Below are 18,649 nucleotides of genomic sequence, written 5' to 3' on the forward strand. Positions count from 1 at the left end.
CAGTGACCCATCTAGTCCAGCATCCTGTTCTAACAGTGGCCAGCCGGATGCCCATTATGGGAAGACCCCAAGCAGCACCTGAGTGCAAAGCACTCTCCCCTCCTGCGGTTTCTAGCACCTGATATTCAGAAGCAGACTGCTTCCAGCATTGGAGGAGGAACATAGCTTTATCCTCTGTGAATTTGTCTAATCCTATTTTAAAACCATTCAAGTTGGTAGCCAACACTGCCTCTTATAGGAGCAAATTCCATACTTTTACTATGCTTTGATTTGGATTCCTGCATTGAGCAGGGGGTTGGACTTGATGGCCTTATAGACCCCTTCCAATTCTGCTACTCTGTGATTCTATGTGCTGCGTGAAAAAGTACTTTCTTTTGTCTGACCTGAATCTTCCAGCATTCAGCTTCATTGGATGCCCACAAGTTCTAGTGTTATGAGAGAGGGAGAGCAAACCTTTTCTCAATCCACTTTCTCCACGTCATGCATAATTTCATGCCTGGCAGAAATTTGTTGGCCATGGCTCAGGTCAAGTATAAACAGCTTGATCTCTTCCATATAAGTAATCAAGCCTATATTAAAAATCAGTGTAATCCCAACTCACCACCCCAAGCATTCTTTTGTACAAACAAGGTACATATTTCAGTAGATGTCTGAATCAGCATCAGACAGCAAGGTCCCCTTCGGAGTGCAACTTCTGAATGACACTATAAATTGACCTTATATAACATTGTGCCATGTGTCCTGAGCCTCTGGGCTAGGCTGAGACCTAGATCCCAAATGAATCCTCAAGTCAAATGAAACAAATATGCAGGATTTCTAGTAAATGCTATAAGATCCCTAGAGGAAGCAAAACATTTTCAAAAAGAAAGTGACCCAGGCACAGTCAGAAATAGGAAGGGTAGTGAGTTGGCACTCCCAGTGCAATTGAGACATCCCCTGTGGGGAAGAGGGTGGCACTCTGTCCTCTCCTGACAACTTTCAGCGCCTCTGATAAATTTGTTTTCAAGTCATAGCTGCGTTTAGTGTTTCCCTGAATCCACCAGAGTTTTCATGGACTGAATGTTGAGCTTTTGGAATTATCATTTATTGCAATTGAAGGAAAGGAAAATCCACAGTGGTGGTGCATTGCTGGGCTCCCCATTACCTCTCCGCTTCAAAGATGCCAATATCCAGCTGCTTGGTTGGCCAAAAAGGCCAGTGGTTTGTCTTTGTTTAAAATGTTGAAGCTCTTGGCTATCTTTTTGAAGAGTTGATCAAAGACAAAAGACATGTGCTGCCATAAAATATTCTTATTTAGAGTGTCTACATGTGATCACCATGAGACATGCCTGTGACAGCTACCACATTTTTCACAGCCTCATTGACAAGTGCAACTGCAGGCCTCGGCTCTCGCAGAGGGAATGAGAGACCGCTGCTCCTTGGACTGTATGCAGTAAATGAGTACCCACCATACATGTATTGTCATAGTTCATGCAGTTTCCTTAAATAAGGGGCACTTGGGAGCCATCAGACTTTCTGCAAACAGTGAAATGTACAGTAAATGTTAGAGGAGACCTGTGGGCCTTTGAACAGGACGCGATTGGTTGGGACTACTTGCAAGTTAATAAGTTACAGTGTCCCTTGGAAGAGTTAAGGATATTTCTTTTATAGAAAATACAACTTCAAAACAGAAGTTCTTTCCCCCAGTATTAGTTGTGCACTTCTGTACAGAAGCAACAAGAGGAAAGAGGCCATTGAATATTGTGGGATGTGCAGATTTCCCCCCTTCAACCTAGACATGAGTGTTGGCTGTTTTCATTTTTTCCTAAAAGCATCCCAACTCAAATTTCTTCTTAATGCTCTTGGGAGACAGATTACCTGGAAAGGATACTTCGTCAACGTCACATCAGGTGTGCAGTTGTCCAGGGTCTCAGGGGGTCTTAGAACCTTTACTTTTTTGGGAGCAGGGTCCCTATGTCCCCAGTGTCCTATGAAGCAATCAGCATGAAAGGGGAGTATGGTAGCCATTGAGAATAGTTTTCTAACTCGCTTCCTTGTCCTTTCCTGCTGATTGGAGCCAATCAAGAGTGAAAGGAGGTGAGCAGCCACTGAGAAGACTCCTTTCAGTAGCTAACACTCTGCCTTTTCATGCTGATTGGCTCGTAGGGACATTTGTTGTTGTGGGGGAAGACATTAACAAAGATCTCATTCTCAACTCAGCAGCAAAATAAAAAAAGGGGGAGGGTGCATGACTGTCATGCGCTTCTGAATTTGCCACCACATCACTGCTTCACACCCTCTCTCCCCAGCCAACCCTCAACTCCTGCATCTCTCATTTCACTATGATCTGCACACTTAATATTCCCCCTCCAATCTGCAGCACCCAGTGAGTTAACCTACGGTTTAAACTCAATTTCTCCATTCAGCTTCCCTCCCTGCCTTGCCCCTAATTTTCCACTCTCAGTTTCCTCTGTCATGCCTTTTACCTGCCATGGTGGTGAGGGGGGGGGAGGAGCGGGGAGAGGAGAGGAGGGCAGCGAGGGGGGACTGAAGAACTCTTCGCTCTGTGTTAGGATTCTACTTTTGCTCTCAATTTCTGCCCAAGGTTTCTAAAACTTCCAGAAGGCCACCTCTCCCTTGTCCTGCACCCCCCCTCCCCAAAAGCTCAGTTCTTCTGCTGGCTGGGTTTTTGTGTCCATTGAGGCCTCTTGCTATCCTCTTCTTTATGGTCTTCTTTAGCAGCCTCTCTGGCTGTTTGTGTCCCCATTAAATATTTAATTTGCTTGGTGGTGGTGGTGGTTTTTTTATTTTCAAAAAAATGTTTTCATTTGGCTTGCTTTTTCCGGGGTGGGGGCAATGAGGGAATTAGTATAGTTAATTTGGACTGCAATTGATCCCAAAGATTTCCCTTCGCCTCAATCTGTGTGGCTGTGAAGTTAGGTGCAGAAGCATTCCAAATCTGATTACGCCGTAATCATCAGGCCGCAGGCGTGCACCAGCTTCTATGTCTTGTTTATCATACCTGGCTCGCTTCCTCCTAGCAAGCAAGCTGGGTGGCGGGGGGGGGGGAGAAATAGAGAGGTGAGGGAGGGGGCATGACCATCTCCAATTAAGGTGTGATGACGCAGCAGCCTTAAAATACATCTCCCTTTCAAAGGAGCTGAGTTGCCTTCTTCCTTTCCCCATCTTGCAGGTATTCTCTGTGTTCAGTATAAATCTATGCAATCTTTCCAGGCCCAGTTTTGATAGCCCTGAGGCTGTATGGACTCATGAAACTGATGCCTGATGCCGAGTCAAACCCGATGGTCCCATTGATTGATTGATTGCCCATCTGGCTGGTTTTAATACATTAAAACATTAAAATCTCAACAATATAAAAATCCTAACCTAATTTAGTCGGGTGCTGCCTGCTCTGACTAGAAGCAACTGTCAGATGGGGGGGGGAATATTCCCCAGCCCTGCAACTTTGGGGAAAAGGGCTGTAGCTCAGTGCTAGAGCATCTGCTTTGCATGCAAAGGGCCCCAGGTTCAGTCTCCAGTAGGGTGAGGAGAGAAGCCCCTGCCTGAAACTCTCGAGAGCTGCTGCCAACCAGTGTAGACAGTACTGAGCTGGATGGACCAATAGTCTGACTCAGTATGAGGCAGCATCATACGTACTTGATCTCTTCTTGTTGTTGTTGTTGTTTAAAAAACAGAATTGTATGATTTAACTGGAGGTGTTGCAGGTCTAACCTGGGCTGCTTCTGCTTGCAAAGTGTGTGGTGATGGGCCTGAGCTTGCCTCGCCAGATCTGCTTGCCAGGAATTTATAAGACTTTCAGATAATAACTTTATTTCATTTGCAAACTGCTTTACTACACATACATATTAAAAATGGTGTGCAACTAGTAAAACAGCAGAAATCATGAAAACAAATGAATTAAAACAACAGTAATTGTTGTTATTGTCTTGAAGTTGATTTCGACTTATGGCGACCCTTTGAATCAGCGACGTCCAAGAGCATCTGTCATGAACCACCCTGTTCAGATCTTGTAAGTTCAGGTCTGTGGCTTCCTTTATGGAATCAATCCATATCTTGTTTGGCCTTCCTCTTTTTCTACTCCCTTCTGTTTTCCCCAGCATTATTCTCTTTTCTAGGGAATCATGTCTTCTCATGATGTGTCCAAAGTATGATAACCTCAGTTTCATCATTTTAGCTTCTAGTGACAGTTCTTGTTTAATTTGTTCTAACACTCAATTATTTGTCTTTTTCACAGTCCATGGTATGGGCAAAGCTCTCCTCCAGCACCACATTTCAAATGAGTTGATTTTTCTCTTACCTGCTTTTTTCACTTTCCAACTTTCACATCCATACATAGAGATCGGGAATACCATGGTCTGAATGATCCTGACTTTAGTGTTCAGTGATACATATTTGCATTTGAACACCTTTTCTAGTTCTCTCACAGCTGCCCTCCCCAGTCCTAGCCTTCTTCTGATTTCTTCACTAGTCTTCATTTTGGTTAATGACTGTGCCAAGGTATTGATAATCCTTGACAGGGTCAATGTCCTTGTTGTCAACTTTACAGTTACATAAATCTTCTGTTGTCATTACAACAAAATGTAGAGAAGTGGAAATTTTGAAGAATGGCTCAGTCCTAGGACTACGACCTGGGAGACCAGGGTTCGAATCTCTACACAGCCATGAAGCTCACTGGGTGACCTTAGGCCAGTCACTGCCTCTCGGCCTCAGAGGGAGGCAATGATAAACCCCCTCTGAATACTGCTTACCATGAAAACCCTCTTCATAGGGTCGTCATAAGTCGGAATCGACTTGAAGGCAGTCCATTTCCATTTTCATAGTATAGGCCTCTTAAGCCCATGAAATAGCTTAGGTAAGGTCATATGGGGGAAGGTGGTCTTTCATGTAACAGCCACAATCTAATTATATTTTATTATTTTCTTGTAAGCTTCCTTGGGGATCTCTCTGGGTTAAAAGGCAGGATAGCGATATAATAGACATAGCAAACCCATAGCAAACTGAAAGCTGTGTGTATCTATTCTAAATAAGAACAGTATTGTATCAGCCCAGAAATCCCCAAACTTGGTACAAACTTGGTGTCTCGGGGTTAGGATTCTCATTGATGTAGCCTTTCAGAACTTTCAAAGCAACTCAGGTATAGGATCATGTTGTGCTGAAAGGACCTTATATGTCAGGTCTGTAGAGCAGGTCAGGGAGTTGAGAATGAGAGATATGAACTGGGGACTTCTTAGTTTGTGGCTTACTCCAAGACATTCCTTTTGTAGATATCCTTTATGATGAGGGCTGTGGTTTGAAACCTGGGCCATCCTTTAAAAAGTGATCAGATGAATAAAACCTTTAGCGTCTCAGGTTTTTATTTATCGCAAAATGCGGGCAGTCACATGAGTGATCAGTCACCTTCCTCTGGATAACCTTATGCACCCCGTCATGGAGTGAAGTATTGACTTGGCAGCACCCTGCTTATGAGTACTGAGATCCCACAACGCAAATGTGCAGAACAGTGTGTTGTGTGTGCATGCCCGATGCGCTGGCAATATTTATTTGCTGAGGACATACCTCCACCTGCTTGCTAATCTGCAGGGTCATAGACACTTTAAAAGTTTCTTGTAGAATGGTGCTTTCTCTCTACTCTGTGTTTGGGACTAGCAGAGAGATAGAAGACTCTCTTGACAGCTTAACTGCTTGGCATTTAACTGGGGCTGGTTATAATTTGCCTGGCAATGGTGCTCTCCATCTGGATTTATTGAGTCAACATTTTGTCTCCTTTTGTCATGACTCCAATTTAGAGACCAGGATGAAACTCTCAAGCTTGCCAGTCTTTCGCCCAATAGTTGGGCTACCTTGATGTGCTTTTAAGCACTACAGCTCGTGATGCAAAGGCTCCAACTCCAAGTGCATAGAGCAGCATCCTGACAGACCTGGGATACACATTAGCTCACCGTCCCATGCGCTTGCTGCTCCTGGTAGATCTCTGTGTCCCAGGCTAGACAGCAACGTTTCCGAGGGCAGGAGAGACGGAAGCAACAGCAGGCTAGAAGGGAAAGGTGTGAAGGCAAGGAGGCGGATAGAGACGGACAGAGCAGAGGCTTGATGCCACCAGCCAGAGACGCTCTTAGTCCGACGTGGGGAACCTTTGGCCCTCCAGATGTTGCTGACTACCATCATTTCTGGCCATTGGCCATTCTTGGCTGGGGCTGATTGGGAGTTGTAGTTCAGCAATATCTGGAGGGCCATAGCTTCTCCCGCACCTGTCCTAGGAGGTCTGACGTAGGCAGGTGCTAAAACTCTGCATCTGGAATGTAGCACTTTAAATCTCTCCCCAGTCAAGGCAGAAGCCACTTAATCGAATGTCAGGAGCTTCTGATTGTTAAACAAGCAGAACCAGGCAGGTGCCTGGTCTTTTGTATGCACATGAGGCTTCTGGATTGTATTCCTTTAATTCCATCACCTTGTCCGCCTTTGATGTCTCTCTGGAAATGACAGACGTGGCTGTTAATTATTTAACTGGCTTTGTTTGGCCTGCTGGGGCTCCCCTTATGGGCAGCTGGGGCCAACCTGATTCACTTTCATCAGCCAGCGCCAACACCTGCTTTTTAGTCGCTGGCGCATGTTAAGAAATTTGGTCCCGGGGTTGCATCTAACTCCAAGCTCTTTGCAATATCAGTGGCCAATCACGAGGCTGCCAGAACTGATCAAGCAAGTCATCCATCTCTGTAAGTGAGAGGGAAGCCAGTAGTTTTCCCGTAGCTTGTCCACAACCCACCTAGTTATTACAAGCATGAAGAGTACTGGATATTTGTGCTGGGCGCTTTACGGTTGGTGGATGGGAGTGAAGTGGCTTTATTTACAACATGCCCTGAACTGGACTTGTTTCACCACTGAGCAGATTGTGCTCCAGAGTCTTGAAAGCCCACCTTGCATCACTGCCTTGTTCAGTTTCCAAAATTTGATTAAATTGTTACGTGCAAAAGAGACTTTGGACCTAGCCGGCTTGGATTTTAACAGTCGTTTTGGTGGGAAATGCCCAAACGTAGATGAGACGGATCTAATTAGTATTTAATCTGTAAGGCTTTGTTCTCACAAACAGGAGATGATCATTCTGTGTCTCGACTGTGCAGCTTCAGGCTGCAAGTGGGGGCTCACATGACTGAATAATAAAAAAAAAAATCCTCGTGTGTAGGAAACTCAAATTTGAGGGAGAAAGTGGGAAGTTTCTTCTTCCTGATAAGCTAAATTTCTAGGTGGAGGGAGTTCTTGTTGTATGGGGGATCATTCAGCCATGTGAGCCCCCCTACCCAGCAATCTGAACCAGTACAGTCATGACACAGATTGACTACCTCATCTTCTGCTCGGGAGAACAAGGCCCGAAATGAGCACTGTGGCCCCAAAGTGCGCCTGGAAGCACTTCTCCCAGCTGTGTTGCTCTGTGGCAAATGGAAAGAACTTTGCATATGGTCAGAGGGACTTTCTTAATACTTCGTATATTTTAGTCCTTGCTTGAAAAACCAATTCTGGACCATATGGGCTCAAGCTGACATCTGGGTCCAGTTACTTCCCCATATTATTAGGTTTTAAGCCATTGTTGTACATTGTATCTGTATGTTGTCTTTATGGTGTGGCAAGGATTTTCAGTCTATATATATTTCAGTGCATTGTGATATTATTGCCGACTTTGATCTTTGAAAGCATAGAATAAAAATATTTTTACATGCATAGATATATACCCTACCCTTCATCTGGGATCTCAGGGCAGCTTATATAAGGCTACATTTTACCCTCACAATAACCCTGTGAGGCAGATTAGGCTGAGAGATGAAGGGTTGTATCCAACTAAGTCCTTCTCAGAGTAGACCCATCGAAATTAATGACCCTAAGTTAGTCGTGCCTGTTGATTTTAGTGGGTCTACTCTGTGTAGGACTTGAACTGAAAACCACCCACTGACCTTCATGGCTGAAGTGGGAATTGGAACTCAGTGCTCCTTGCTCCACTTCTTAACACTTGAGTCACTGCACAAGAATGGATCTGAAATACTACGCATGTGTTGCAGTTGTGCATATGTCAGGGTGGGGGAACAGGCGGTGAGACTGTGGCTCAGGAGGGAATAGAGCCCTGGTCTTCCTAATGCTCATAGCTCATGCTCTCAGTCTCTAACCTGGGCCAGATCTTGAACCACACCCAAAGGCCCATTTTGAACCCATTTCTCCATATTTTTGTGCCCTCTTTTCAACCCAGAAGGCCAAAGGCCCATTTTGCCTGGATCATTTATTTATTTGATTTATTATTTGATTGATATCCCGCCCTTCCTCCCAGCAGGAGCAGCTCATCTGCATTGAGAATGTGTTTTGCCTAAAAATACTGATATCTGATACTGATAGCCGCCCTGAGCTCCTGCTGGGAGGAAGGGCGGGATATCAATCAATCAATCAATCAGTCAATCTGGAGGTCCTTTGGAATAATGGGAGCCGAGAGCTTTATAATGCCTTTCCTGAACTCTGTAAGAGCTTTGCCAAGGGGGCCTGTGCATGGTTTCTCTTCTTCCCCCTGGTGAACGGAAGGTCAAAAATTAAAGCGCCGATATAATGCGATTATACAAATCTGTGGTGCAGACACACTTGGAGTACTGTGCAACGTTTTGGTCACCACATCTCAAAAAAGGATAATGTAGAGTTGGAGAAGGTTCAGAAAAGGGCAACCAAAATGATCGGAGGGCTCCTACAAGGCCAGGTTATACCACCGGGGGCTTTTTAGTTCAGGGAAAAGGCGAGTAAGAGTCGACATGACAGAAGTGCATAAAATTGTGCATGGCATGGAGAAAGTGGGCAGGGAAAGGTTTTCCTCCCTCTCTCATGGACTCGTGGACATCCAGTGAAACTAAATGTTGGAAGATTCAGGACAGTCAAAAGAAAGGACTTCATACAGCACAGAGTTAAATACGAAAATTGTGGCCACGCGATGAAATGATGGCCACCAAGTGGGATGGCTGTAAAAGAGGATTAGACAAATTCATGGAGAATCGCAGCTTAGAAATGCTAATGATTAAGTGGTTTAGAAATGCCTTAGATAAATAAATAACTAAGGCTGTCAATGGCTATCGGCCACGGTGCCTGTGTTCTGCTCAGGAACATTGGGAGCCTTAGACCAGCCTTGTCCAACCTTTGGGCCACAGGTGTTGCTGGACTGCAACTCCCATCAGCCCCAGCCAGCATGGCCAATGGTCAGGAATTATGGGAACTGTAGTCCAGCAACACCTGGGGATCCAAAGGTTGGGCAAGGCTGCCTTAGACCGAGTCTGACAATTGATCCATATTGTCTGCACTTACTGGCAGTGGCTCTCCATGGCTTCAGACGGGGGCATTCTAGCCCTACCCGGAGATGCCAGGGATGGAACCTGGGACCTTCTGCATGCAAGGCAGATGTTCGGCCCCTGAGCTGCAGCCCTTCCCCACTGCCTACCTCCACTACCGGAGACAGTCTGCCTCTGTATACCAGTTGCTGGGAATCAGAAGAGGGGAGAGGGCTGTTGTGCTCAGGTCCTGATTGTGGGCTTCCCATTGGGACACCTGGCTGGCCAGGGTGGGAAATGGGATGCTGGACTAGGTAGGTGTGATCCAGAAAGGTTCTTCTTATGTTCTAATGGCTGCACTTTCACTCACCAAAGGTGTGATATATTTGACCAACTGATACATTAAGGAGTGTTGCCTGCCTGTGGGCCAAGGACTGCGGACCCTCACTGGGCAAGCCAGATGAGTTGCAGGCACTCGAGGAAGTAGGTGAGGTCCCCCCACCTCTTTGAGAAAATAAATTCTACAGAGACATATCAGAGAGGGGAGGGTGATGGTGAAAGGTAACCCCGAGTACAAGATTGAAAGCAACAGGAACAAAATTAAGGGCTGACATTGTCCGGAAAGTGAGCTTGACCTCAATCTATTAAAGAGCTCTGGTTGTGCTTAACACATTCTTGGTGCTGTGATGGAACTGAAGAGGCACCAAGGTGGCCTTTGCAGGCACCCTCCCATTTCCCTCTGGAGCAAAGTCTGTATATTAGGATATTTCCCTTTGCATGTGGGTCGTGTGCTTGATGCTCTCTTACTTCCACCTGTCACAAAAAAGGGGGGGTTAAATAAAATGCAAATGAGGCAAATGGCAGAAAGAAGAAAACCTGGGAACAGAATGTAGCTGCAGCTGACAGAGTATTGGATTTGGCCATGGAGGACCCGGGTTCAAATCCCTGCTCAGTTGTGAAACTTACTGGGTAGCACATACACTTTTTCTTAGCCAAACCTACCTCACAAGGTTGCAGCGAGAAAGAGATGAGTTTAAGGATGCCTACAGTTTAAAGAAAGGGAACAGCCAGAGGACTAAGCGCACTTGTTGCTCTCCAGAAGGGAGAGAACTTGAGGACATCAGTTGAGGGGGGGGATCGGAGAGGGGGAAATTAGGCTGATTGAACCTCTAGCAGCTTTTAGGGTTGGAAGGGTGAGATTAGGTTCAGGAAATGCGCACCAAGAGTCCAGAAGCAAATTTCTGTTTCCAGAAGTATTTTTTTGGGAATTGAAAAGGGTTCTAAAATCATCCCTTTGTGTCTGTGTCTGTGCGCACATTCTGTGGCAGCTGACCCCAGGGAGGAGAATGGGGTGATGGACCTGCACCAAGAATGTACCTTACTAAGCAAGGATGATCCCTATTTTGTGGTTACTCTCAGTGAAGCCTGGAAGGGGATTTTAACCAAGAGATGTTGGGGGTTGGACTTGATGGCCTTATAGGCCCCTTCCAACTCTACTATTCTATGATTCTATGTTTGCAGATCCTGTTTAGATTTTTTAAAAGAAAGAAGAGGAAGGGAAGGGGGAAGCTGCTTTGGTGAGCAAGCTTCTATTTCCATGACATGATTTGTTGCACAACAGAAACATACGTGGGCAAAAATGTCAGGCATTGAATCTTGCACCTTTTGCCTTCCTGTTTATAATTAAATTCAAATCCTGCCTTGAAATCTTTTTTTTTTACCTTACATGTAAACATAAAAAATAAACAATTAAAAAAAGGATAAAGATAGCAAGAAACACGATTAAAGTAAGTATAACAGTAAAGTAAGTATAACTAAAACAGTCCAGGTAAAATTCTACATCAGTTGGAAGCAGCAATGAAACGCTGCGGCCAGCTGAGGCACAACATTAAGCTATTAGCCATGGTTAAGCAAATATGCCTGTGCGGCAGGTTTGTGTTACATCCGGACCAGCCATGTGTGGTTTGTTTCGCTCCAAACAAACCACGATTCAGAACCAAGGTTTGTTCTTGGCTTCCAAACCATGAGACCTGCTCTGGGTGTAAAGCTAAGCCAGCCACTCTATAGTTTGTTTCCCCACTGGAGGAAGGGAGGAGGGGCAAAGTGGGACCACTCAGGCTGTGTGCTCTAGCATGCAGCTTATGCACGGACTAATTTATGGCTTAAGCATGGTTTATGGCTTAATGTTGCATCCCATTGTGGTCAACATGCTTTGTTAACATACCTGGACACATACAACTGTGTTTACCTTGTGCCAAAAACTCATCGGTGTAAGGGCCTATGGAACCCAGAGATAGTTGATCTGAAGCAGTCTCCCCCAACCTTACCCTACAGGGCCAGGTTCAAGGAACTTGTGTTAATTTACAACGCCCTAAACAACTTGGGCCCAAAGTACCTTTAGGACTGCCTGACTCCCTATGTCCCATCTTGATCGCTGGGATCTTCTGATGGGGCACTTTTGGTGGTTCCCCACATGGCCCCTGAGGTTCGGTTGGCCTCCAACAGGGACCAGTCCTTTAGGGTGGCAAGCCCTGCCCTGCGGAACTCCCTGCCAATAGAGGTTCGGCAGGAACCATCCCTTCCCTCTTTCAGGTGTCTCTTGGAAAAAGAACTTTTTAGACTGGCTTTTTAACATGGTTTCACCACCACCACCGCCAATATAAGTATTACTGATGCTTTAGTTATTGTTTTTAATGACATTTTTACTGTTTTTAATTTTTTTATGCCTTTGTATGTTCTAAGCCACCTTGATGTACTCTATGAAAAGTGTGGCCTAGAAACATTTTAATAAACAAACAAACATGGTGTCCTCCAGACATTTTGGACTATAACACAGTGCTGGCTGGGGCTGACAGGAGTTGTCCAAAACATGCAGAGGGCACCATGTTGGGGAAGACTCATCTGAAGACAATGGTATCTTTGTATGTGACCAAGTAGTTCTGGATTATATCCTCTGCCTCCTTTCCTCGTGTGTGGCTAAGTGTGCATGATGGTGGGTAGTGATTTCATTGTGTGAATGTAGAAAGCACAAGTCATTTATTTATTACATTTGTATACTGCCCCATAGCCGAAGCTCTCTGGGCAGTTTACAGTTAAAACATTAAAAACAAATATAGAAATTTAAAAACACATTTTTTAAAAAGCAATTTAAAAAGAGGGAAGGGACTGCCACACAAAAACAACTCTAGGAATTTTATAAGGATGAATTCTCTTCTCCTATGCATCTCTTAGAACATCCAGTCCCCAGCCTGATAATGGTCTATGCAGATATTTAAACATTACCATTGATTATCGATGCAAGGGAAATTTGCAGCAGAGCCCAAAACCACTTGAAATAAACTTAGCCCGGCCTGAAAGGGGGGCTTCGGATGTTGCATGGCAGTGATCCAAAGACGCTTGCATGGGACTCACTTGTTGCTGTGTTGAACATGCCAGGATGCTTTTAATCTCTACAAGATCCTCCGTTGTGCGGTGCCAGAGAGCTCCACAGTGTTGTATGTACTGATAAACATGACTCCCACGGTGGCCCTGGGAAACTCTGTGCACAGTCCAAAGAACGGGAGCCAAACCGTCAGAGGCCTTCACTGCAGCCAGAAAGGATGAAAAAGAGTTGGAAGAAAGTGTGCACTCAGCTGGTTATTGACCAACTAATTTTAGAAGGGCTGAATGTCACAGGAATGCCTTTTCTATATTTTCTAGCAGCCCAAAGTGCTGAATGCACCTGCACCCTACCTCTTCCTTTTGTTGCTTCAGGGGCTGCGCAAACAGCCCATGCTTGGGTTAATGTCTTCAGATCTGTTATTGGGTTTCATGTATCTGATGAAACAGCTTGTCTCATTTAGGGGACGGGCTGCAGCTTAGTGACAGAGCATCTGCGTTGCATGCAGAGGGACCCCGTTTCAATCCCTGATGGCATCTCCAGGTAGGGCTGGGAATGTTCCTGACCTTGTTGAAAGAGCAAGGTCTTCAGTAGGCGCCATAAAGATAACAGAGATGGCACCTGTCTGATATTTAAGATTATCGTAAGGATTGCAACAAAATGTATGCAACGTGCTTTGAACGCCCTAAAAGAGCTGCATAAGTGCTAAGTACTTATAGTACAAGGAAGAAAGAGGGATGTTGCACAACGGATAAGGTGTCTGCACTGGTTGCCCACTTTGCACTATGCCAGGTGTGGGGAATCTTTCGCTCTCCAGATGCTGCTGAACTACAACTCCCATCACCCACGCCATTGGCCATGCTTCCTGGGGCTGATGGGAGATGTAGTTCAGCATCATCTGGAGGACCAAATTATTCCACACACCTGCGGTGTACTAGCCTTTGCCAGCGTGGTGCCATCCAGATGTTTTGGGGTACAACTTCCACCAGCCCCAGCCAGAATAGACACCCCACCACCACCTCTAGCATTATATGGCCGGGCTGGTTGGGGCTGATGTGAGTTGTAGTCCAAAACATCTGGAGGTTGGTGAAAGGCTGCATTATTTCACCTTCATTTCCCCTCTTACACCTTCAACATGTGCCCGCTGCCCAGGTTACAGAACTCTTTTCCTGGTGATAATTTGCTTTTCAGTCCCATCTCAGTGTGTGATGCATGCTGTGTAATGCAAGTTCTGTAACTCTGACATCACATTTGAACTTCCTTGTGAAATACCTTCAGGGTAGAGCAACATCCATGTTTAAAAGAAAGAGAAATCTATTGCCTGCAAGAGCTCTAGGACCGTTCCTAGGATTCATACTGTGCATCCTCCTGCAGACATTTTCTGCTGAGGTTGGCCTCTACGTTTGTAGAACGCTGGCCCCAGAAGAGTTTAAGTCCAATTAATGGAAATAGAGCAGAGCCGGTTTAGTGCTGACCTGTGCAGGCTGCTGAGTCATGGCTGGCATTACACCAATGGCTAGGGCTTCCTCTGTGGCCATCTGACTTCCAATACAGGACCAGCTGATGGCCTTCGGCAGATGTCTTCTCATAACCGTTCACAATGTATGAATCATGTTAAATTGTGCAATGCAAACAGGCTGTGCGCAGAAATGGATTCTGATTAGGGACTTCTCCTCCTGTCCTCCTGCAAAGCTCTGACAATGCAAAACTAGCTCAATAACTATCAGTGGTTTGGCTCCTTCAGTTGATGTGAGAGCAAATCTTGGGAGTTCTGTGCACCCCTTTATTGGACAGAAAGATAGCTAATTCATGGAAGAGAGAACAAACTGGTTTAAAGTGTCCTTCTGGGCAGGGAGCACCAACAGTAGCAGAGGAACCCAGGCAGCTGCCTTATACTGAGTTAGGGCATTGGTCCATCTAGCTCAGTATGGTCTACAATGACTGGCAGTGGCTCTCCAGGGCTCCAAGCAGGAGTCTCTCCCAGCTATCCTATCTGGAGATGCCAGGGACTGAACCTGCAACCATCTGCACACAAGGCAGATGTTCTGCCACTGAGCTAAGGGCAGCAGTGCCATTTTGAGGAGCTGCTTTGTACGTTCCAGTTTCTTCCATGGAGACGAATCCCCGGGTGACCAAATGTGGGCTGTGAAGGGTGTGTGGCTTGGGAGTGTTGATTTGTGAACGTTTCTGTATATTTCTAGCAGAAAACCCAGCCTGTGACATCCTCAGACATCACAGTATAACCCTTCCGCTTCTATGGAGATCAATCCCTTTGTTGGAAATTCTTGTATACAAAGCAGCCCTTTACTTCAGGCAGACTCTTCCAATGTGTCAAACACCCAGAGTAATATAATGCATTAACCAGGAGACTTTTGGTAGCTTGTTGCAGAACCCAACCTCTCTGTTCTAACCTTGTTCCTTTGTAGTCAACAAGGTTATGGCCACAATCTAGAAAACTGAGCGATTAAATTGTGCCTGCCCGGCTGGGTTGTTGCCTTTCTGATTTCAAATTGTAGTCTGGCTGCAAAGTGTCAGGCAATTTGCGGTAGGCTGCTCTGCTGTGGAAACAGAGTGGAAACGTCCTACCCGCTGGATGCCATTTAATCCCTTCAGCTGCTCCTAAAGGGAGCCCTCTTGGCTGTGGGCCTGTGACTTCTAAGGGGGAAGGGAGAGGGAGACTATGTGTTGTCAGTGGGGAGGTGGTGGGGAAAGGTTGAGAAGGGCTGAATTGCACCCGTGCATTCAGAATTACTAGCCAAACCTTTGACTATAGGTCTCCAGTATATAAATATATATGCGCTTACACACAGAACTAGGGATTATGCACTTGCTCCTTTAAAAGTGGCCTTCGGCAAAGTAAGGAAACAACAGAAAATTGTGTTGTTGTTGAAATGGGAGCTCCCATTTAGTCTTTCCTTTCTGTTGGCGGAGAAGGGGCGCTCCAGCCGTCGGATGAGTTACAATAAATGACCCCCCAAGCAGTAGCCAGTGCTGATCGCCTAGAAATGGCTGGACCTACTTAAATGGATAATAATTAAAGAAATAAATTTCCTTGGTGCCAGCTTAACAAATGTTTTGTTCAGCACTAACTCTGTGGGCCTCTGAAATGGAAACTGGGGTTGCCGGAAGGGGGGCTGCGGCGGCGGCAGCAGCGTGCAGTAAGGCTGCCTTGGCAGATGCAAGATGCTAATGTGGCCTATTAAAGGAATCTTCATGGTTAAAAGAATACCTTTACCAGAGCAAATTGCGCTGAGCGGCAAGGGAGGCTGCTGTGTGATGCAGAGGTCCCTCTGGCAGTTGCTGGAAAGGGCAGCTGCTGCTGCTGCTGCTAGCAACCAGATGATTTAATGGGAAGGGCCCCCAACCCATTCTGGCAAAGGGAGCTTGCCAAGCAGCGTGGCAGAGCCCATCCACATGGGACAGAGCAGCCTTACCAACCCCACACCCTCCAGTTGCTTTCAACTGCAGCTGCCATCCACCCCAGCCGGTGTGGCCAGTGGTCAGAGCTCATGGGAACTGTAATCCGAAAACATTTGTAGGGCACCAGGTTGGGGACGGGTGGTATAGGACAGTACTGAGCTAGATGGACCAAGAATCCGACTCCACATAAGTCAGCTTCTTGTGTTCTTATTGAGGTTGCACTTGAGGTTGCACCCCCACCTATGAATCCAGCAGCACTGCTGGGGGCAGGAGTGCCCCCCGACTGCAGACCTGCTTGTGTGTTGCCCCAATCCGTGTAATTGAAATTGGGGCTGGTAGGAGGGAGAGTCTGACTCTGCACTTCACGCTATCCGAAGGAACAAACTTTGTTCTACACGGAGTTGAATCTCAGCCTAGGCTGTTTGGGCAGATGAGGAAGTCCCAACAGTGGAGGAAAACGGAACAGTTATCAAACGAGCAAATTGTAAAAATGCAAAGATCATTTTTCGATTTGTGTCCAATAGAAACAGCTGCTAGCCTATGTGTTGGAAGTGGAGTGGTCTATCTTCACATACCTTCAAGGGGTTCTGGAATTATAAATTGATATTCTGCCCAGTGTGCCATTTGTAGGTGGGTAATTTAGAAATCTTATTGCATAAAATACAATTAGGTGCATTTTAGAAATAATACTCTCCAAACGTAGAATGTATTATCCAGACATGTGTGTGTTTCTCTGCAGTTGTAAACCTTGCAACAATAATCCCCAAGCTGCCTGCAGGAGAATAAAATGGGAATTCTTTCCATGAATGTCTATTCCCAGGGGTTCCTGGAGGGCAATTTGTGATAGCTCCTTCCTTTAGCTGTTCAGGTAGAGTCTACTTCTGATCACCCTGGAGGGAGGGGCCATTCTACTCTCCAGGCCAGATGGGAGAGCAAGGAAGACCCCTCAACCCCACAAGACTCCATCAATGTAGCAGGAACTCCTGGTCCGACTGGCCTACCACTTCGACAAAATTCGGTAGAACGTGCAAAAAATGGGGGCAACCAAAGAACAAATGAATTATCATAAGAAAGAAGTGATGCTTGTTAGGAGCAACAGATAAGAGTATGCCATGAAATCCCCAGGAGGCCCAAGCTACTCCTCACATGTACGATGCTGGCGGAAGCCATTAATCCAGACGTAAAACCTAGAACTCTGGAATGAAGAGACGAGGGGACTGCCCTCCGGGATTAGAAATTCATGGAAAGGATTTCCATTTTACCCTAGAGGTTCCTGGAGGGCAGTCCTGAGACTTGGGATATAACAGAGCATCAGCTGCCAGGCTGAAATTCCACACCAGATGGTCATGCATTAACTACCCTTTGCGGAACCTTCTGCCTGAACGCTGCATCTGCAGACACCCAGGAATCAATTTTGTAGTGTTTAGAGAATGTGTGCCTACAACCATACTACCCTGAACACGCCCGATCTCGGAAGCTAAGCAGGGTCAGGCCTGGTTAGTCCTTGGATGGGAGACTGCCTGGGAATACCGGGTGTAATAGGCTTAGAGGAAGGCAATGGTGAACCACCTCTGAATACCTCTTACCATGAAAACTCTATGGATATATATGCAAAAAAGATTCATAGGGTTGCCAGACGTTGTTATCTACTTGAAGAGAATGTGTGCAGTGAGGCTCAAGTAGCCGCCTTGCCAATGTATAGGATAGGAAAGCTGCCTGTAAAGGCTGCTGAAGTAGACATACCTCGAAGGGGAATGAGCTGCAAGACCCTCAGGTGGAACTATTGCCTCCTTGAACCACCGTGATATGGTTGAAGAGGATATCTTCTGCCCTGGTGACATCCCTCCAAAATAAAACAAGGCCTCCGACTCCCAGAAGGAGGAGATTCTATCAAAGAGCCCTACAGACTTCTAGAGTTTGCTGTAACTTTTCCTTAGGGGAAACAGGGTTTGGGCAAAATGATGGAAGGACCACCTCTTGAGACCAACGGAATATAATGAATTAATTTGCTAGATAGGGCTGTTGGGCAAAGGCTCAGACCATCTAAAAATGGTGGCCATGCTAGCTGAGTAGCGTAGAGACTTGCCAAAGCTCCAAAGTTAAAGAGTTCCTAAGCGGCAGCCAAATGCCCAGCTGGGCAGGAATTAATAATAATAATAATAATAAATTTAATTTATGTGTCGCCTATCTGGCCGATGGCCACTCTAGGCAAGTACAATAAAATACAATACAACAAAATACAATATAACATAAAAATGATAAAAACATTGCAGGGTAGGAGGCATTTCAATCAAAAAAAGTCAACCCTCCCCAAAAGTCCCAAAAGCCTGTTGAAAGAGCCAGGTCTTTAAGGCCTTGTGGAATATATTCAGGGAAGAGGCAAGCCGGAGATCTTGTGGGAGAGAGTTCCAGAGGGTGGGGGCCGCCACTGAGAAGGCTCTCTCTCTGGTTCCCGCCAACCTAGCTGATATAGTTGGCGGGACTGAGAGAAGGCCCTGCGTGGCTGATCTTGTCAGGTGGCATAATTGGTGGCGTTGAAGGCGCTCCTTTAGATAAACTGGGCCGA

General features: G+C 45.9%; 1 protein-coding gene and 1 pseudogene across 1 annotated transcript in view; both read left to right on the forward strand.

Moving 5' to 3' along the window:
- Window positions 1–18,649, forward strand: part of ZC3H3 (zinc finger CCCH-type containing 3) — a 339,858-nt gene that overhangs the window by 208,902 nt on the left and 112,307 nt on the right. The gene's annotated exons all lie outside the window — the stretch shown is intronic.
- Window positions 17,520–17,628, forward strand: LOC133375854 (5S ribosomal RNA; annotated as a pseudogene).

The sequence above is a fragment of the Rhineura floridana genome, chromosome 1 (genome assembly GCF_030035675.1).
Source record: "Rhineura floridana isolate rRhiFlo1 chromosome 1, rRhiFlo1.hap2, whole genome shotgun sequence".
NCBI classification, from domain to species: domain Eukaryota; kingdom Metazoa; phylum Chordata; class Lepidosauria; order Squamata; family Rhineuridae; genus Rhineura; species Rhineura floridana.